We start from the raw sequence: 22,224 nt of genomic DNA, 5'->3' as shown, positions 1-22,224 counted from the left end.
GTTGTGTTGTGGTATTTCACAACACAAGGGTGGCTCATTTATAGTAAGCATGGATAACTCATTCCAGGAAGAAATCACTCTAATTATTTTTTTAATAGTTTAATGTATTTTAATAGCAAACTTACAGGAACAGCACAGAAGACAGACAACATTAAAAACATGTACTTGCATGTATGATAAAAATGCTACAAACATCGTTTAGTTGCCACCAATAAGAAATTTACTTGTATTTAAAAAAATCCAAATGCTGGCATTGTCCAGAAAAATTTAACAGGTTTATTTATATTGTTATAAAGTTGGCCTGCTGAAACTTGTTCACTGAAACATTTTGACTTGCATTAATGCCTTATGTCCCCGCATTTATAGTTAAAAAATTCACACACAAATAAAAATGGAAAAACTGCCAATACCTGATTTCTGCCCCCTATTTTCAACTTGCAGTCATATACTTAGGTACCTTTTGACCCCATGGAAAAGAAATATCTAACGTTCAGAACTACCAATAACAGGAAGAAGAGAATTTTTTTTTTTTTTAAAGAATGAAATGTTTCCTATCATAGTGGATTCTTAAGCAAGTTCTCCACGTATGCGGCGTGCTAGCTGGAGGTCTTTTGGCATAATTGTTACACGTTTGGCATGGATAGCACACAGGTTGGTGTCTTCAAAAAGGCCAACCAGATAGGTCTCACTTGCCCCCTGCAAAGCACCAATAACTGCACTCTGGAAGCGCAGATCTGTTTTGAAGTCCTGAGCAATTTCTCGCACCAGACGCTGGAAGGGAAGTTTGCGAATTAGAAGTTCAGTGGACTTCTGATGCGTCTACTTTCACGAAGTGCCACGGTACCAGGCCTGAGACGATGAGGTTTCTTCACCCCTCCAGTAGAGGGCGCACTCTTGCGCCGCCTTGGTAGCCAGTTGTTTCCTCGGTACTTTACCACCGGTGGATTTGCGGGCAGTTTGCTTTGTACGAGCCCTGGAATAGAGACCTCTACTTACCCCCCTTCTCCTTGGGCTGGAGCTCGCCGGCTGGAGGCGGCGCAGGCGTTAGAGAGCGATGGCCGAAATCACTCTAATTTTTAATTGGCTCCGGACTACAGTGATCGTGCTCCTCCGTTGGCCTTAATTTTGCTGTTGTTTTTAATCCTCACCCGAGGATATATATTTTTTCTATTAATCTTCAGATAAAGTGAGAGGGAGAGAAGGAGAGAGAGAGAGAAACATCCACCTGAGAGGGACCCATCCACTGGTTGTCTCCACGCCCGACCAGGGCTGGGGACAAACCACAACCGAGGTACGTGTCGGTGGCAGGAATCAAACCCACGACTCTTTGGTCCGCGAGCCGACACTCTAGCCACTGAGCCAAACCGGCCAGGGTGGCCTTAATTTTAGGTATACTTCCTCCTGTGTTTCATCTGCCTGGTCGTGTGCATTTTATTGATGCTAAAGAGAGATGTGGAAAACTTGGAGCTGATAGAAAGCAAAGCATTCAAGAAAAGTAAAGGGTACAAGAAGGACTATAGGGACAGCCCTGAACAGGATTCTGAAGGAGGTAAAATTTGCCTCTAGAATTTAAGCTTCTCTTTTTGTACTTTTCCTCCTTTTGCTTTTCTGATGTGCCCATATGTTTCGTGTTCTTCCTACACTTCTTTCTTTTACCTTCCTCCTGAAGTATCTCACATTAATCCTCTCTAAACTCTCAGAGTGGACCTGCTCTAACCAGGAATGCCCCATCCTCTGACTCTCTCCCCTCTCTCTCCATCCTCGAAACCCACTTCATCTGTTGCCAAGAGTTTGCTAAGGGCCATTTTAGGTGACTGGTTAATCTGATGAACAGAGTCAGAGCAAATACTAGTGGCTAGAGTGAGTAACTCCCTGGAAAGTAGCCGCACTTTGTCACACTATAAAACACACAGGCGTCAGTCTCATGTCCAAGTCATGCCTGTAACACTTCCAAGATGCTGTGACTTTAGCCAGGCCATTGAAGTTTTCTAAGCTTCAGTTTCTGTATCCATAAAATGGGGATAGTTGAGAGATTCAAAGCAAACCATGTAATAACTAACATATGAATGTATGTGCCAGGCACTGTTTAAGGGCTTTACATGCGTTCATGCATCATCTCGCTGACCACCCCAAACAGTGAGCATCACCACTCCTGCGCTGTGGATGAGGACAAAGACACACAGATGTTGACTAATATAAGCCATCATCTCTCTTGCCTGGATTATTGCAATCGATTCCTGACTGATCTCCCTATTTCCAGCCTTCTCTCCAGTCTGGTAAGACAAAACAGACAGAACGAACGTGTTGAAACTTGAGTCAGACTTGTCACTCCTCTGCTCAAAACCTTTTAGCAGCGTCCCACCTGGAGTAAACGCCGACATTGACTCTGGGTTCAACAGAGTCCTTACGACTGGCTTGCCTCTTGTCCTCGCCTTATTCCCGTCTTTCTCTTGCTTCCTCCAGTTCCACGGGCCTCCTGTACCCTCCCTTTCCCTGACTTCCCAGCCTCGTGCTGGCTACCTTCTCCTCCTGAATGCTCTTCCCTCAGTTGTCTCCACGGCCCCTTCCTGCACATGCTTTTCTCGAAAATCACCTTTGTAAGCCTTCCCTACCAACCTCATCTAATATTACAGTCCGACACCCCCAATACTTCTTATCTCCCTCCTCTGAATACACTTTTTCTCTTTTGCACCATCATAGTTTAATATACATACACAGTTGTTCACCTGGAAAATAATACAATAGTTAATAGATGATAATACAAGGATAAGCTCTGTGTTTTGCATACTCACCACTGTAAACCTACTTTTGCTCCACTCTGTACTTAGTTGTTCATTGTGTATCTGCCCCACCAGCATATCAAGCCCAATGGGAGAGGGAAGGACCTTTGTTCACCTGCTGTATCTCTAGTGCCTGGCACACTGGCTCATTAAACACGTGCTGAAAAAATGAGCTCATTTGCCCTGTGTCACAAAACTAGTAAGAGATTATATATATATATATATATATATATATATATATATAGCATTTATCTTCAGACAGAGTGGGATGGAGAGACAGGGGAAGAGAGAGAGAGAAACATCGATGTGAGAGAGACACATTGAGTGGTTGCCTCCCACATGACCCCAACCGAGGCCGGGGACAAACTGCAACCGAGGTACATGCCCTTGGCAGGAACCGAACCCAGGACTCTCAGGTCCACGGACCGACGCTCTAACCACTGAGCAAAACCGGCCAGGGCAGTAAGAGATAATATTTGCTCTCACGCTGTCTGATTCCAGAGTCTTAACCATGAAGTTTTATTGCCTTTGAAAACCATAAACTGTTACGTAAATAATATTTCTGATGTGTTACTTTTGAAAGATGGTGGTATATGGGAAGACATATGCCACTGTCTAAGCTGAGAATCTGGGAGGATTGGACTCCCTGTCTTTTACCAAAGCACTGATGGGGACCTAGGATTCACAGAAGGGTACACTGAGAGTCCCTCCCACCATCGCTTTCCTGTTGTATCTCTAATATCTGGTAGCATTTGGAATGGCTTAGTACAGTCTGACTTGGGCGTAGACCAGGCTCTGAGTCATAGATGCTATAGAAGGTCTTATGACAACTTTAGTTGCCCCCTCCCCCACCACAGTGTTTCTGTTTCATTGTTCTTTCTCTGCCTTCTCTTCTCCTGCTTTCCTTCCCAGCCAGTTTCCCAGTTCTCCAGCTGCCCCACAGCCTGAGGGTGGAATCCAAGTGAGGAGACTACTGATCTAGGCCAGGCCAGATCAACCCACACAAACCCTTCCCAGTTCTGAAATTGTATATCTAAAATCTAAAACACGTCTACATTAATAAATTGCTGTGTTCACACTCTCTGGGGTTTTAAGTCCCAGACTTAAGACTGAAACTAAGGGAGAGAAAGAAAATTGGAAGACCAGACAACTGTCCAGTGGCGGAACAGATTGAAGGCTGTATAACTACTGGCCAGTTGTTACTTCTCCCATCACTGGGTGGTCTGCTCCTCACAAGCCCAGAGGCACTCAGTCTGTTCTCAGGGATCAGCTGTTTCAGAATTTTTTTGTATCTCATATTTCACTTACTGAGGATTTCTTCTCAGGCTTAAGTTATCATATTAGGGGCTTTTCCCCACCTGGTATAGATGAAGCTATTCACCTGTACACCCTCCTGAGTAGCAGTGCCTGCTTAGTGGACACTTTTGTTCTAGCTATTCAACAGTCTAGAAACCATTATCTACAACTATATTAAATTTTTAAGAATCAATTCCCAGGATCCCAACCAAAAGTTTATTTGCAACCGTTGCAAGTTTAGGCCTTTTTTAGGGGAAAAAAATGTCTAAGGCATTTTTAGAGGGGAAAAAAAAAGTCTTAGACATTTTTTATAAAATCAGCTCAGATATTTTTAGGGAAATGTTTTAGGTGTAGCAGCATGCAAAAAATAGAATCATGGCACATCCTATGCTTTCTAAAAATCTGAATTCACTCAGTGTGTTTTAGACATCAAGTTTAAAGGAATAAATGATCTGACTTCACCTTTCTTGGCGAGTGGGAGGCCTCTTTCTCTGTGACCTTCTGGTTTTGCTTTTAGTCTCCCTGCATGGTCACTTCCCTTGTAGCCACAGAAGGCTGGCTGCTTCGGCTCTCCGGAAGCCCTCCATATGAGTGGCGTGAATGTTATTTATTGGCTATGGAGTGAAGTCCTGCTGATCTTGGTAATGGTCCAAGATTATTCACATTGCAGACTGTTCTCCTGATATTATTTTTCCCCATTGCCTGTCGGCAGCTCTTGTTTCTTTCTGAACTCTTGGAAACCAGTCTTCTTAAAGAACAGAAAAGGAATACAACAACAGCTTTTCACTCATAGCTGAGCACTGATTGGGGCAGGGAAGAAAATTATTCGAGTCATCACGACGATAGCAATAGTTAACAGTTTTGAAACTTACAGCACACCAGGCACTTATCTAAATACTTCATATGCATTGTCGCATGGAATCCTCATGGTAGCTCATCATAGAGATGAGAAAATTGAGACCCAGAGATGCTAAGTGCTTTCTCCAAGGTCACCCAGAGAGTTAGCAGTGTAGCTTACCTTTCACCTAACAAAAAACGGTGTGGATATTTTCTTCCTTCCCTATACAGACCAACACACCTTTTCGGGTTCTGGTTATTTATGATGGAGTTTCAAGGAATTTTTCCCCTCAGCCTTGTTTGTTCACCTCTTTTTAATTTCTCTTCACCCCCTACCCTTTTTTTCTAGGCCACATATCACAGTACAAAGAGAAAAGACTTTGGAAATGGGCAAAGTCTATTCCATTTTCACTATGCAAGTTTCTAAAGGTAAGAGCTGAGGCACATTCCTTACTCTTTCGAGCCACAGCCCCTCATATTTACAAAAAAAAAAAAAAAAAAAGCAGCCCTTTTTTACAGTAGCTATAATGATTAAATAAGAAAATACATGTGAAATTTGAATATTCTGGCCTGAAGTTGCCTACAGTTTCTGCTTTGTACAGATAGTACTTCATTCAGTAGAACCTACGTCCACTTCTAAATGCCCTAAGATAAATACAAACGGTTATTTAGGTATCTAGCAAAGAAAGGAGCAATCCCATTAAACATTTATCAAAATTTCCTAAAAATTCTCTTCTCCCCCTAATTACAGCCCGAAGTGCAGCCACCTCAACTCTGTCCAAGAATATTAGTTCTTCCTCATTGTTCTCCCTCCCCGGTGTCCCCACCCCACTGCCATGTCACCTGGTCCTGCAGGGAGCAGCTCAGTCATCTGAGCTTTGATAAGAAGATGCCTCACATGATTTCTGAAGCAGTTTTACTGGGACAAGTACATGCAACAGCAAAAATCTTCCCATTTTCTCCCTTTTATCCCAATTTTCCCCCATCTACCTCTTCTTTTTCAATTGTTCCTAGACAGAAACAGTTTACCTTCCTTAAGGCTCACAGTACTCTGTTGGAGCTGCTCTAACAGCCTTTTCTCCTTTTTGCCTTATAGTGTATGGTTATATGTGCCCGGTCTCTCAAAAAGACCACGAGTTCATTGACTTTGTTAGAAATGCTTTAGGAGGAAAGTAACACAAGATTTGACTTGGTGGCTTTAAGAGAGGTTGTTTTCTTACATAGAAAAGGTCGAGACGAAAGAAGCCTGTGGCTGGCATTGATTCGGCCGCTCATCTTCGCAGAGCCGAAGTCTCTGCTCTCATTAAGTTTTCAATTTCATCAAGGAAGTTTTTCTGACATTTGAACAGATGTTTCCTTATATCTCACTGGTCCTGGACTATGGAGCGGCCGAGATCCACCGGGGAGGTGCATAAAAGGAAAGGGAGTTGGAACCAGGCCTTGAATCTGCCTTACTCTTTTCTCTTTTTTTGCATTTATCTTCAGATAGAGCGGGAGGGAGAGAAAGAGAAAGAGAGAGAGAGAAACATCAACGTGAGAGAGACACATCGACTGGCTGCCACCCACACGACCCCAACCGGGGCCGGGGATGAACTGCAACTGAGGTACGTGCCCTTAGTGGGAACCAACCCCGGGACTCTCTGGACTGCAGGTCAATGCTCTAACCACCGAGCAACCGGCAGGGCCTGCCTTACTCTTCTAAGACAGAACATGTATCTTGTTTAATCCCCTCTCATTGTGCCTAACTCTACTTCTGGGACACAGAAAGCACTCAATAAATGTCTGTGAAATTGATGCAGTGACGAATAAATAAAAGATGGATGGATGGATGAATGGCTTCTCAGCTGGCAAGTGTGGAGTCACAATATGCTGCAGAGAATTTTTCCTGCAAAAATAAAGAAAAAACGGTTTACATGATTCACACCCTGATTTTAGAAACTCTTCCAAGGGCTTCGAAAGGATCAAAGGATCTTCAATCGTTGTATGATAGTTGTACTAGCTGTGGGATTAGGGAAAATATTTCGAAAGAAATCTGGACACACCAGTGACCCAAAAATGATCAAGTTATGGCTTTCTCTTGCGTTCTGCATTTAAAGCATGTGTTTTTAATCTAAAAGTTTTAAAGTCAGAGAACAAATGAAAGAGTTGGAGAAAGTTAGCACAAGCTGAAGGCCTCAGTTGCAACACGGAGTAAATCCCCCTTGGTTTTATTCAGTGACGTCCTTGAATCTTAATTTTTAAAAATTTTTTTTAGAGAGAGAGGAAAAGAGAGGGAGAGAGAGATAGTAACACTGATGAGAGAGAACATCGATTGGCCACCTCCTGCATGCCCCTCCACTAGGGATCAGGCCCACAACCTGGGCATGCGTCTTGACTGGGAATCGAACCAGCGACCTCTTGATATATGGTTGACACTCAATCACTGAGCCACACCAGCTGGGTGGAACTTGAATCTTACAAAAATCTCTTCATGGCCAGGCAGTCCCCTTCTTGGAAGTGTGGAGGCTTGCCTCTGGTGAACTAGCCTCATCCCCACCTCTGTTTTATGTCTTTATTGCTTTCTTTTTTTCCCCCTCCCCTTATTTTGTCTACCTTCAGAAGCGATGTTAAACTCATCATAAATAAGGCAGGCTATAAACAAACATGTAGTTAGTGTTCACGCAGGGCACTATTTTCTACACCCATTTCTGAAACAAAAAGCTGTAATGACTTGCATTTTAAAATAACTAAACATATTCAGAAACAGTCACAAAATTTTAGACAGACCTGACATCAAAGAGAAATGAAAGCGTTAAAGATTGTACTTGAAAATGTATCTAGGCTTCTTTGAAGGATGACATGATGTAACTTCCCGGGTGGTTAGTGATGTAATGTGAAGCTGTGGAGTCTCACTGCAGGGTGTTCCTGTGTATGACGGGCAAACTCGTGGCTCCCACCAACCTCCCCTCCCCAGCCCTCACTGTAGTAGTCCTTGAGCAATTAGAGAATCATTATTATCTCATTTGAATTTCTGCATTCAGTTCTTTTCTTTTTGTATGACTTGGTTGAGACCTAAGAAACAAATAGGATCTAAGTATTGCTTTTCATAACTTGTTAGATAAGAAATGAATCTAGCCAAAGCCCTATTTTAAAAAGAGCTGGTCTTGGGAGCAATTCTCATTTTGTATAAAGTCTCAGTCCAGCCCTGGCCAGTTTGGCTCAGTGGTTAGAGTGTTGGCCCATGGACTGAAGGGTCTCGGGTTCGATTCCCAGTCGGGGGCATGTACCTGGAATGCAGGTTCAATCCCTGGCCCCAGTCGGGTTGTGTGGGAGGCAATAAGTCTCTCTCACATTGATTTTTTTCTCTCTCTCCCTCCTTTCCTTCCACTCTCTCTAAAATTCCATGGAAAAATATCCTCAAGTGAGGATTAACAAAAAAAAATAAAAAATAAAAAATAAAGTCTCAGTCTGCACTGTGAAGTGAGTAGTACTGAAAACTTACCAAGTGGCTTAGCAGTTGATGCACGAAGAAAAAGAACTATTGCGACACCTTAACTGCTTGCAGATGTCCTGGGCAGGAAGATAGATGCTCCTTTTGTTTCATAGTGCAGCCTTTGCTTTGCACGGTTAGGGATTTTTCAAAATTCTTGACAGGATTGTCTATAAGTGAATCCAACTGATTTTCTGTTTATGTCAAGAATTTCAGCTTGAGAGGGGAACAGGAAAAAAATGAGAATGGAGAGAAATGGAACAGACTGTTTACCCTTTTTTAGTGAAACTAAGGGGATGTGCTTGAACAGTACGCACAGAGGAGATGACAACAGAATTCCAGAACTCTCGCTTCGTGGCAGAACCACTCTGGAACCTGCATTTATTTATTTATTTATTTATCCTCACCCGAGGACATTTTTCCATTTTTTGTTCAGGTAGACTGGGAGGGAGAGAGAGGAACAGAGAGAGAGAGAGAAACATCGATGTGAAAGGGACACATCGAGTGGCTGCCACCCGCACAACCGACCAGGGCCGGAGACACACTGCAACCGAGGTACGCGCCCTTAGCGGGAACCGAACCCGGGTCTCTCAGGACCGCAGGCTGACGCTCTAACCGCTGAGCCAAACCGGCCAGGGCTGGAACCTGCATTTAAATCTCTCCGTCCCCAAGTTCCACATCAATCCTCGGGCATCGCAATCCTGCTGTGGGAGGGGATTTATTTTGTACTTAGAAACACTGGAAAGCTTTATTTCAGACTAGCTGGTGGAGCTGCTGTTGTCTTCTCTCCCCCTGTATTGACACGAACCCCAGGGTGTCAGAGAATGTACAGTGATAAGATTTGCCGCTGGCCCCCAACCCCCAATCACAGAAGAATAGGAATTCTTTTTATGGGATCTGTTATAAGCCTCTAAAATACAAATACAACCCCCCAAAGAAACAATGAGCACAGGCAATCATCTTCGACAGTCGTTAACGTCGTAGAGGGCAACAGGTAATTATGTGACTCTTACTGAAAGTTTATAATACCAGCTAAAAAGTATTTTTTTGTTGTTAAAAAATTCAAAGTTTTATCAGATCAAGGTTTACGTCTGATTATCAGTGTATAGTGAATAGCAGGAAAGGGGAAATATATAAAAAAGCACCACAGAAATTTATTCATCAAAATCCAGAATATGAGAAACTCCATAGGACAATCTGATTTCTTTAACAAATGAATTATAAGGGGAAAAAAGGGGGGGGGAGCGATAGATGAAAAGAGACAATAAATAGCAAACCAAAAAAAAGAGTGAAACTTTTTGTTTGGAATCTTATTTGAATAAGCCAACTGCTTTTTTTTTTTTTGGTGGTGGTTGTTTTAATGGATACAATTGGAGAAACCTGAATGCTAATAGGTTACTTAATAATATTAAAAAATTATCAGTGTTTTTTTTTTGTGTGTGTGTGCATTGATGGTTTTGGGATACTATTCTGAAAGTCCTTTGAAGTTGTCTGTAATTTGCTTAAAAATAATCTGGGCAAGGGAAGACGGGTAATTTCAGTGAAATAAGATCAGCTAATTAATATACTTGGTAACGGGATTTGCTGGACCCTTTTTCTACATTTATGTTTGAATTTTCTAAAATCGAAAGTAAACCAACACGCAAATTTTAAAAAATCCCACAACACAAACACACACACACAAAACCACACATCGTTGTGGGAACTCTGATTGTACTCAGACAATTTCAAGCCGGGACTTGGAGCCCCCTTGTCCCCAAAGCCTTTCTTGATGCCGTCATCCTGGCATCTCTGGCCTTCATTTGTATCCAAGCAGAGCTCTGCTTACTCCTTTTGTTTGTGATGTCATGTTGTAATTGCCTAGTCACCTGTGGCGTAGAATAATATTTTCAAATAAGCTTTTTGTTTCCCATTGTCATCTTAGCCCTTAGGCCATTCAGCCCTTTAAACATTTTGTGTTTATTGCCTCAGGGAAGGAGTATAGAGTAGAGACCAAAGGAGGAGTTGATTCTTGATGTTTGAGTTCCAAAACATGGGCATCATGGGAACGAGAACCACTAAGAGATAATAGATTTGGTACATGACGTGATGAGTTAGGGAAGAGCTAACCTGTCACCAGGATTCCCTGAGCTGGAGAATGGGGAAAGAGGGGGACAAAGCCTGATGGGAGACAGAGATACAGTGGGGTCCCAGATGAGGTATTGAGTCCGGAGGGTTCGGAGACAGGTCCAGACCAGTCTCCAGAGAGAGCTCTCCCACACTCGAGCATCGTGTTGTGAGCACTCTTGGGCATCAGACCAAGGAACCAGAGGTGAGCTGAGTTAGCAGCTTTATTTATTTTTTAAAAATATGTTTTTATTGATTTTTAGAGAGATAAGGAGGGAGAAGGAGAGAGAGAGAGAGAGAGAGAGAGAGAGAGAGAGAGAGAAGCATCGATTGTCTGCCTCCTGCATGCCCCCCACTGGGGACTGAGCCCACACCCAGGGATAAGCCCTGACTGAGAATTGAACCAGGGAACTCTTGGTCCATGGGTGGATGCTCAACCACTAAGCCACACCTGCTGGGCCGAGTTAGCAGCTTTAGATGGTCCAGTCCCATTTCTGTGTGGATTTGTATATCACCTCAGCTGTCTTCTCATTAGTATTGGCGTCTGCTAATGTGGGGGAGGGGTGGAGATGGAGGGAATATACCCTGGGAGGAGGCAGAGACAGGTGGGATCTGGGATGGTGGGATATCCCTGAGCTCCGAACAGATTCAGAAATAAAACAAGTGGCAAAGAAGAACCACAACATCACCCTTCTTATCGACAGATCCTAGATCGGGGATGTGTAGTATGAATCACAGAACCACTCGATGACCTTCCTTCCCCCAGGCGGTGTTGCATGAAGGGCAGGCCCCCCCTCTGGGAGATGATGGGGAGTCCCATGGAGCTTTTGGCAGCTCCCAACACTCACCCTGGTTAAAGGTTTGCTCCGGAGAGGGAAAGGGAAGATGATATGAGCATTCTCAATTTTAGCAGAAAGGGAAATGATTATACTTACATATTTAATAAAATTGAGCTAGAGAGCCAACAGGATTACATTAGTAGGCTTCTTTCAACATTAAAGGAAATACCAGAAATGAGGAAGAGGCTGTGCCCTCTAAAGTCAGCAACCTGCACATGACTGATATCCCTCCGCCTGCACAGGGCTCTTCTCAACACCCCGTTACTGATCCAACCACCTGATTAAGAATCCCAGGACCTTTAGGAAGTGTCACAGTGGAGACTTAAACATTATCTCCCAAAAGGACAATGGTGGCTATGGATAAAACCTTTAAATCTGCCACTTAGTCCATGAAAGTAGTGAAACACGTTACCATCTTATAAAAAAAAATTTTTTTTACCTTCACCATAAATACATACTATTTTTTAGGGCAAGGTTAAGGCTTTATTAAAAATATATTAGTGTTGCCCTGGCCGGTTTGGCTCAGCGGTTAGAGCGTCGGCCTGCGGTCCTGAGAGACCCTGGTTCGATTCCCGCTAAGGGCACGTATCTCGGTTGCAGTTTGTCCCCGGCCCTGGCCGGTCGTGTGGGTGGCAGCCACTCGATGTGTTCCTTTCACACCGATGTTTCTCTCTCTCTCTGTTCCTCTCTCTCCCTCCCACTCTACCTGAACAAAAAATGGGAAAAAAATGTCCTTGGGTGAGGATAAAAAAAAAAAAAAAATTATATTAGTGTCTATCAAAAAGTAGGGACTCAATAGATATTTACTGAAATGAATTACAGTAACATTATTAGTGGTATTTTTAGCAATCAAACAGACATCTTGACCACTAAGATCAAGTCCACTTGTTTAATTGATTAAGCCCACAGACAATCATAACTCCACATGAACTCACTTATAGATGACCATTTATTACAAATTTTGCCAGTAAATCCTCAAAATAGGTACTGTATTGTAGTACCTCATTTTGTGAAGTAGTTGAAATAGTTAATGGAAGATATAAATTTATTTATTTAAATTTATTTTTTAAATTTTTTATTTTTTAAATTTTATTTTTGTTACAGATGTTTCTCCTTTTTTACCCCATTGACACCCTCCTCCCCGTTCCCCCCGCCCCATCCCCGGTTTTGTTGTCCATGTCCATTGGTCATGCATACATTCATGTAAGTTCTGTGGTTTATCTGTTCCCACCCCCCACCACCCCCTCTTCTGAGGGTTGTCAGTCTGTACCCTACTTCCGTGTTTCTGGGTTTACCCTATTCCTCAGACTGTTATATTCATTATATTCCACAAATAAGTGAGATCATGTGGTATTTGTCTTTTTCTGCTTGGCTTGTTTCACTTAGAATAATACTTTCCAGGTCCCTCCATGTCGTCTCAAAGGATAAGAGATCTTTCTTTCTTACAGCTGCATAGTACTCCATTGTGTGTATGTACCACAGCTTTTTTATCCATTCATCTACTGATGGACACTTGGGCTGTTTCCAGATCTTAGCTATTGTAAATAGTGCCGCTATGAACATGGGGGTACATATATTCTTTCTGATTGGCGTTTCAGGCTTCTTAGGGTATATTCCTAGAAGCAGGATCACTGGGTCAAATGAAAGTTCAATTTTTAATTTTTTGAGGTAACACCATATTGTTTTCCATAGTGGCTGCACCAGTCTGCATTCCCACTAGCAGTGCACCAGAGTCCCCTTTTCTCAACACCCTCGCCAACACTTGTTTGATGATTTGTTGATGGCGGTCATTCTGACAGGTGTGAGGTGATACCTCATTTTTGTTTTAATTTGCAACTCTCTGAGATTTGTGATGTTGAACATTTCTTCATATATCTCCTGGCCATTTGTATGTCCTGTTTGGAGAGGTGTCTATTCAGCTCCACTGTCCATTTTTTAATTGGGTTCTTTGTCTTCCTTTTGTTGAGTTGTATCAGTACTCTATATATTTTGGAAATTAACCCCTTATCTGATGTATCATTGACAATGATGTTCTCTCATACAGTGGGTTGCCTTTCCATTTTGATGGTTGTTTCTTTCGCTGTGCAGAAGCTTTTGAGTTTGATGTAGTCCCATGTGTTCATTTTTTCCTTTGTTTCTATTGCCTTAGGTGATGTATCAGTGAAAATTCTGCTGCATATGATGTCTGAAATTTTGTTGCCTACATTTTCTTCTAGAATTTTTATGGATTCACGGGTCACATTTAAGTCTTTTGTCCATTTTGAGTTTATTTTTGTGTATGGTGTAAGTTGATGGCCTAGTTTCATTTTTTTTGCATGTAGCTGTCCAATTTTCCCAACACCATTTATTAAAGAGGCTGTCTTTACTCCACTGTATGCTCTTGCCACCTTTGTCAAATATTAATTGAGCATATTGCCTTGAGTTTATTTCTGGGTTCTCTATTCTGTTCACTGGTCTATATGCCTGTTCTTGTGCCAGTACCAGGCTGTTTTGATTACAGTGGCTTTGTAATATAATCTGATATCTGGTATTGTGAACCCTCCAACTTTGTCCTTCTTTTTCAAAATTGCTGTGGCTATTCGGGGTCTTTTTTGGTTCCATATGAACTTTTGAAGTATTTGTTCTAGTTCTGTGAAGTATGTCATTGGTATTTTGATGGGGATTGCATTGAATCTATAGATTGCTTTGGTTATATGGACATTTTAACGATGTTAATTCTTCCAATTCATGAACAAGGTATGTGCTTCCACTTTTTTATATCTTCCTTTATTTATTTTTTCAATGTCCTGTAGTTTTCTGCAAATAGGTCCTTTGTTTCTTTGGTTAAGTTTATTCCTAGGTATCTTAATTTTTTTTCCACGATGGTAAATGGGATTGTTTTTTCAGTTTCTCTTTCTGTGAGTTCATCATTGGTGTATAAGAATGCTGTCAATTTCTTGACGTTAATTTTGTATCCTGCTACTTTGCCAAATTCATTTATTAAGTCTAGTAGATTTTTGATGGAGTCTTTAGGGTTTTATATGTATAATATCATGTCATCTGCAAATAATGAGAGTTTCACTTCCTCTTTTCCAATTTGGATCCCTTTTATTTTTTCTTCATGTCTGATTGCTGTGGCTAAGACTTCCAGTACTATGTTAAATAAGAGTGGCGAAAGTGGACATCCCTGTCTTGTTCCAGTTCTTAATGGAAATGTTTTTAGTTTCTGCCCATTGAGTATGATGTTGGCTGTAGGTCTTTCATATATGGCCTTTATTATGTCGAGATATGATCCCTCTATTCCCACACTGCTGAGCGTTTTTTTCAGAAATGGATGCTGGATTTTGTCGAATGCTTTTTTCAGCATCTATTGATATGATCATGTGGTTTTTATTCTTCATTTTGTTTATGTGGTGTATCACGTTTATTGATTTGCGAATATTGTACCAGCCTTGCATCCCTGGGGTGTATCCCACTTGGTCATGATGAATAATTTTTTTGGTGTATTGCTGGATCCGATTTGCCATTATTTTGTTCAGGATTTTGGCATCTATGTTCATCAGGGATATTGGCCTGTAGTTTTCTTTCTTTGTAGTGTCTTTTTCTGGTTTTGGAATTAGAATTATGCTGGCCTCATAAAATGAGTTTGGAAGTCTTCCTTCGTCTTGAATTTTTTGAAATAGTTTGAGGAGAATTGGTGTTAGTTCATTTTTAATGTTCTGTAAAACTCCCCTGTGAAGCCATCTGGGCGTGGGCTTTTGTTTGCTGGGAGAGTCTTGATTACCTCTTCAATTTCCTTAGTTGTTATTGGTCTGTTCAAGTTTCTCTCTTTTGCCGGTCCAGTTTTGGGAGAATGTGTGTTTCTAGAAATTTGTCCATTTTGCTTAGATTGTCGAATTTGTTGCCATATAATTGTTCATAGTAGCTGTTAATGATTTTTTGTATTTCTGTGGTGTCAGTTGTTACTTCTCCTCTTTCATTTCTGATTTTGTGTATTTGGGTTCTCTCTCTTTGTTTCTTGGTGAGTCTAGCTAAGTTTCCATCAATCTTGTTTATCTTTTCGAAAAACCAGCTCCTTGTTTCATTGATCCTTTGAATTGTTTTTTTGGTCTCTATGTCATTTATTTCTGCTCTGATTTTTACTATTTCCTTCCTTCTACTTGCTCTGGGGCTTTTTTTGGTTGTTTGTTTGCTTTCTAATTCTTTAAGTTGTGAGGTTAGACAGTCAATTAGAAATTTTTCTTGTTTCTTGAGGTAGGCCTGTAGTACTATGAACTTCCCTCACAGAACTGCTTTTGCTGCATCCCATAGATTTTGTGTTGATGTGTCTTCATTTTCATTGGTTTCCAGGAAGTTTTTGATTTCTTCCTTGATCTCCTCAGTAACCCATTCATTGTTTAATGACATGCTATTTAGCTTCCATGTATTCAAATGTCTTTGTATGTTCTTGCAATTGATTTCTAGTTTCATGCCATTGTGATCTGAGAAGATGCTTGATATGATTTCAGTCTTCTTGAACTTGTAGAGACTTAGTTTGTGACCTAACATGTGGTCTATCTTTGAGAATGTCCCATGTGCACTTGAGAAGAATGTGAATTCTGTGGTTTTGGGGTATAATTCTCTGTAAATATCTATTACATCCATTAGGCCTAGTGCTTCATTTAGAGTCTCTGTTTCCTTGCTAATTTTTTGTCTAGAGGATCTATCCAATGATGTCAGCAGAGTGTTGAAGTCCCCTGCTATGATTTTATTGCCATCGATTTCTCCTTTGAAGTCCTCCAGAAGATTTTTAATATATTTTGGTGCTCCTATATTGGGTGCATATATGTTTATCAAGGTTATATCTTCCTGTTGGATAGATCCTTTCAATATTATGTAGTGGCCTTCTTTGTCTCTAGTTATGGTCTTCATTTCGAAATCTATTTTATCAGATATGAGTATTGCTACCCCAGCTTTTTTTTTGCTTTCCGTTTGCTTGGAAGGTTTTTTCCATCCTGTCACTTTCAACCTATGTGAGTCTATTGTTGTGACGTGGGTCTCTTGTAAACAACATAGAGATGAGTGATATTTTCTTATCCAATCAGCTACTCTGTGTCTTCTTATTGGAGCATTCAGTCCATTTACATTTAAGGTGATTATTGATATGTACTTATTTATTGCCATTTTTGTTTAGTTTGGTTATGTTTTACTTCCTATTTCTTCTACTTATTACAGCAGTCCTTTTAACATTTCTTATAGTGCTGGTTTGGTGCTAATGTATTCCCTTAGCCTTTTTTTTTTTTTTTTTGGTCTGGGAAGTTCTTTATTTGACCTTCTATTTTGAATGACAGCCTTGCTGGATAGAGTAGTCTTGGATTCAGATCCTTGTTTTTCATGACCTTGATTACTTCATGCCATTCCCTTCTGGCCTGTAGTGTTTCTTGTGAGAAGTCAGCTGAGAGCCTTATGGGGTTTCCTTTGTAGGTAACCTGTTGCTTATCTCTTGCTGCTTTTAGGATTCTCTCTTTGTCTTTAATTTTTGGCATTTTGACTACTATGTGTCTTGGTGTGGGCCTGTTTGGGTTCTTCTTACTTGGGGCTCTCTGTGCTTCTTGAACTTGAATGACTTCTTCTTTCACCAAATTAGGGAATTTTTCTGTTACTATTTCTTTGAATATATTTTCTAACCCTTGTTCATTTTCTTCTTCTTCGGGGACTCCTATGATGTGAATATTATTATGTTTTCAGTTGTCCCACAGTTCTCTTAAGCTGTCTTCCTGTTTTGTAATCGTTTTTTCCTTTTGGTTTTCTGATTGGTTGATTTTTTCTACCCTGTCTTTTACTTCACTGATCCGGTCCTCAGCTTCCTCTACTCTGCTCTTTAGACCTTCCAATGTGTTCTTTATTTCTGATATGTCACTCTTGATCTCTTCGTGGTGGTTTTTAATTTTCAATTGGTTTGTTTTCAGTATCTCTATATCCTTACTCATGCTGTTGAGCTTCCTCAAGATCATGGCTCTGAATTCTAGCTCTGTGAACTTGCCTAACTGCACCACATTGATATCATCTTCGGTGGAGGTCTCTTATTCTTTCATTTGGCTTTTGTTTCTGTGTTTCACCATTTTGGCTATCACCGTGGGCTTTGGAGCCTGTCAAGTTTTCCCTGTGGGTATTGGTGTTCTGCTGTTTGTGGCTCCCTCTCCTGGGTTTAGATGAGCGAGGGAGGACCCACGTTAAACACCACTATCAAGTCTTACTTTCCTGGTTAGAGTTGCTAGCCCAGGAAAGGTACTGTTATCCTCTAGCTTTTCGCCTGGAGGCTAGCAGTCCAGGTTACTTGAAGAGTTTTGGGTTGTCAGTTGATTGAAAAACTCCCTCAGGTGCTCAGCGTAAGGGGATTTCCGGAGGGTGGGGCAGATGCTTGTTGTTAATGACCCTCAATTTGCATTTCAATGGCCCACAGGGTGGGGTTGAATCTCCAAGGGAGGGGCTGCTGCCTCTCCCCAGAGCCCTGGGAAGGAGCAATGTGGCCACCGTCCTGTGTGGCTGCAATTCAGCAAAAGCTCTGAGTGCCCTCCAAATCCCGAGTGTTCCCACACAGTTCCAGTCCAGTCTGCCCTCCCTCTGCCGGAGCCCAAGGGGAGTGGCTGTGGCTATTTTAGCCTCTGCCCCGGCTCTGCGCTGTGGAGCCACCTGGGAGTGTAACCTGAGGGCTCTGCTCCCAGCTAAGGCCACTGCTGAGCTGCCGACCGTGGGCTCCCAGCCCCCCCCTCGCGCCTTTGCAATCCTACCAGGATCGAGTCAGTGTCCCTGGTTATATGGTCCTCGCAAGCTGCTTTTCTGTTGGTTTTTCCCATTGATTTGTTTGGGTTTTAGTTGTAATTCCAGTTTGGTCCTGGGAGACGGTCTGTGTAGCTTCCATTCACTCCACCACCATTTTGGAATATCCTGGAAGATATAAATCTACCTGTATTTCTTTCCTTCCATGCCTTGAAGCTATAAAACATTAAGTGAGTTAAGTGTTTTAACCATGTTTCTAATTCAACACAATATCAGCCAATATGTCAAACATTAAGTATTCATGTTACTCTTAGAAATGCTATACAATTTTATAAACATAGGAAAATATTGTGCTTAACTATCATGTTTTACAGGTGTATTTTTCTTTCTAAAGTTTAGTTTTCTATTTTCTTCAAGTTGTGAAAGGTCTCCTGTATGTATTTTATCTCAGAATAGACATTTATCAGTTGTTGACCACTCAGCACCAACACCCCTTCCTACCTACACTTTGTATTTAGAGAAATTAATTCTCTCCATTGTGTGCAGTATGGTGGTAAACACAAGTATTTTGCCATTATAGGCTGTACTTGATTCCTGGAGTCTTCTTCTATAAGATCCTTTTCTCTTATCTCTCCAGAATCACCAAGAGGTAAGTACATGATGTTATCAGAGTCTTATGCAACTTGGTATAATCGTGTAATGATGCAAGGTTGGAGAAAATTATTGCAGCTGCTGGTTGCTAATGGTAGCATCTGAGCAACATTGACAGCAGTTTCTGCTGCAAAGACTTTCTGGAGTTACCTGGTTCTATTTCAAGACTGGTTTTTCATCCCTTTCTAGCAATTGGTGGTTCCCCCATATACTTCCCATTAATTCTTTCTTTTGTGTTTATGTTTGCCCAAACAGTTTCTGTTGCTTGCTGCCATAGAACCTTAACAGATTCACACAACTTGGAAGGAAGCATCATGATGTAGAAGAAACCCTGAGCTAAGAGTCATGGAACACGAGTTACAGTTGTGGCTTTGCAACTAACTTGCTTTGAGACCAAGGTGAAATTTCCTAACCTCTATGGACTTTAATTTTGTCATCTGTGGAGGCAATAGGCCAGATAAAAGTGAAGGTTCAGTTTTTCAAACTACAATTCTATGATTCACATTATTATTGGATAGGAACCACTATCAAGAAATAACAATGTCCTAATTAAAGTAAACTTTTATAGACGTTTCACTTGATGTTTCAGCACATGAGGTGTGAGCATTCCCAATATGGTGATTCTTGACTGAGCATTTACTCTATAGGCTGTCTCTTGGGTGGGGTGACGGGACATGGGAACAGATCCCTGCAACAGAGAGAGAAAAGGAGCAAGTACCTGCCTGTTCTTGGAAAATGTTACCTTAGCTCATTGAGGTGTTTATGACAGAGCTAGCCTCAAAGATGATTGATGGGATTAACTTTACATCCAGAGAGCAGGAAATGCTGACACATTAAATTAAAATGAAAAACCCATTCAGCAGATATTTGTTGTGAGTAAGGCACCCTGCCTTTCAGAGCCTGACCTGTTGTGAATTTGAGGTACACATCCATGACCTCTGGTTTGAGAGTGATTGTCACTGAATGTTTTCTAGTATTTCTAAGCTTTCCCTTGTGTCTGGTTTCATCAAATTTGAACTACTCCAGTATGGATTAGCACTTTCAGTGATCCGTGAATGGTACAAACACCAACTGCCAATTGCTTCAGATTTGAACTGGGCTTTGTGGTTATTTCACTTGACCTGTATTTCACAGCTCGATAACTCAGTAAATGATTCTATAGCAACACAGCATCTAAAGGAAGTTTGACAATTATCTGGGCACTTATGATAATTTCTACAGTGTGAATACTAAAAAATACCTGCAGAATCTACTTTGAGATCATGGTGCATGAATGACCTGTATGTAGTTTGCTTGACTACCATGATCAAAGCACCCCCAGCTTGATCCTTTGACCTTGTGTAGATATTTAGTCTCATAGAACTAATGGGCAACTTGGCTTAGAGTCTTATCTGAAACCTTTACTTCAACCAAACTGATGCCTTTTTACTTCTCAGATTCCTGCAGCACTTTCTATCTCATTTCAAATAAAAGTCCAAAGCTGTTGAGTGGCCTATTGCATCTTTTTGCTTCACCTCCTTCCAGCTTCCTTCTTTTTACTCCACTCTGGCCACACTGGTCGTCTTGCTGTTCTTTGACCATGCTGAACTCTTGACTGTCTCGGGGACCTTGCCTTGCACCCTCAAAGCTGTGTGAAAGAGTTCTTTACTGGGGTCCACCATCAAGCCCTGCATGCTGCTGCCATGGGAACCAAAGGGTCTGATGGTGGCTGATAGGCAGACAGCTGCCAGAGGTTTGGTTGCAGGAGTCACTGCACCTGTTCTCACCCTAACTGTGAGCTATTTCTGAAAACCCATCATCATCTTCACCACTATTTTAGTTCAGAGCATACGGACTTGCAAGCTTTCCCACATTCTGCCACATGTGACACGGAGAATCAAAACGAACTGGGTCATGTCAGTAGAGTCCATGTCACATGTAGCAGAATGTGGGAAAGTTTGCATGTCTGTTGCCGGCCGTTCATCAAGGCCAGCTCCGTACCAGCTTGCTGTACGGAAGCTGACACACCAGTTGCACTGGCGCCACCCCACAGGGCAGAGTGCGACACCCCCGTGCATCAGAGTCGTAACTGATGTTGTTGAGCACTTCCGATGTGCTGAGAGCTTTACTCATTTAATGCTCCTAACAGCTTTGTAAGCTGAGCCCCATTATTCTCCACATTTTATAAACGGGCGTAACAGAATTTTTGAAAGGAGTTAACAATTTTACCTATAAGCCAGCACCACCCCCTTTGAAGTGAAACACACCTTTTCTGTCGTCATGCTATTTGTTTTACTATTCAGACTTCCTGGTGTGCTTTCTTTTGAAGAGAGGCTTCTGGTGTTTCAAAACAAAAACAATGAAAATCCCAAATCCAGAAAGCTATTATTACTATTCCTTCCTCTCCTCTTTTTCTGCTGGGCGTGGTGGGGCCCAGTGAGAACATCGTGCAGCCTGTGGCCTCATGGGGATTTTGTCAACAAGAACAGTCTATTTTGACAAGGAGAACCGAAGCCGTTCCCCCAGCCTCTGGACAGAGCTGGACTTCCTGGCAAGGCTGCCTTTGAAACTGGTGTTTTTTTTCCAGATTCTCTTTTGAAGTACCGGAATACACAAAAACCCCCTTTAAATTCTTTCTATTGTCTTCGATTGTTTCTCTCTTGTCTGTGGATAAAAATAGAAATTAAAAAAAAAATCCCAGCTATTTCTGATATTAGTTGTTTAAAAAGCTCAAGTATCTCCACACAAAGCAGTTATGAAGTTACTGGGGCCGCGTGAAATTCTGATTTGCCAAAGGGATGGTGGCTCTGCCAAGACCTGTGGGTCTAGGGTGGTACAAGGGGAAGGAATTCTGCAGCAACAGCTACTGGGCTCTCAGAACTGTGAGGGCAGCATCACCTCCTGATCCCATAGCCTTCTCCCCCATTCCCACGGTGGCTGCGAAAACTGTATTGAAGAGGATGAAATTTTGCGCAGATATAAAATTAAAATTATTTTATCATCTGGCTAAGTACTTTTCAAATGGTGTTTCTTATGAGTCCAGAATAAAATGCAGTGATACAAGGGTGTAAATATCTAGTATTTACATTTTAAAATAGCCAGTTTAGCCTGGTCAGTGTGGCTCATTGAATTGAGCGTCGTCCCAGGGACTGAGGTCCCGGTTTGTTTCCCAGTCAGGGCACATGCCCGGGGTTTCCGGCTTGATCCGCAGTAGGGGGTGTGCAGTTAGGGTTGGGGGTTAGGTTAGTGTTTCTCGCTCACATGGATGTTTCCATCTCTCCCTTCCTCCCTCTCTCTAAAAAAAAAAAATCAATAAAAGATATACAAATAATAACCTTAACAGGTGCCACGTGAGGGCTGCATAAAATGTAACATTAGGAAAAAGAAATCTCAGCGTATTTTAGAACGTAAAACATTTCATCTGTTGGAGTAGTTACAGAAAAGTTATCTTGTGATAGTGTATTCTGTTCGCATGGTTGGGTCGTCTGTGCAGGACGTCGTTACCGAGATAGTCCTTCTATGGTTCTGA

At 41.7% G+C, this 22,224-nt stretch overlaps 1 pseudogene; it reads right to left on the bottom strand.

Moving 5' to 3' along the window:
- Window positions 1-309: 309 nt before the first annotated feature.
- Window positions 310-22,224, bottom strand: part of LOC118623718 — a 53,539-nt pseudogene continuing 31,624 nt past the window's right edge.

The sequence above is a fragment of the Molossus molossus genome, unplaced genomic scaffold, assembly GCF_014108415.1.
Source record: "Molossus molossus isolate mMolMol1 unplaced genomic scaffold, mMolMol1.p scaffold_m16_p_10, whole genome shotgun sequence".
NCBI lineage: Eukaryota > Metazoa > Chordata > Mammalia > Chiroptera > Molossidae > Molossus > Molossus molossus.
This window is presented reverse-complemented; position numbering and strand designations above follow the sequence as displayed.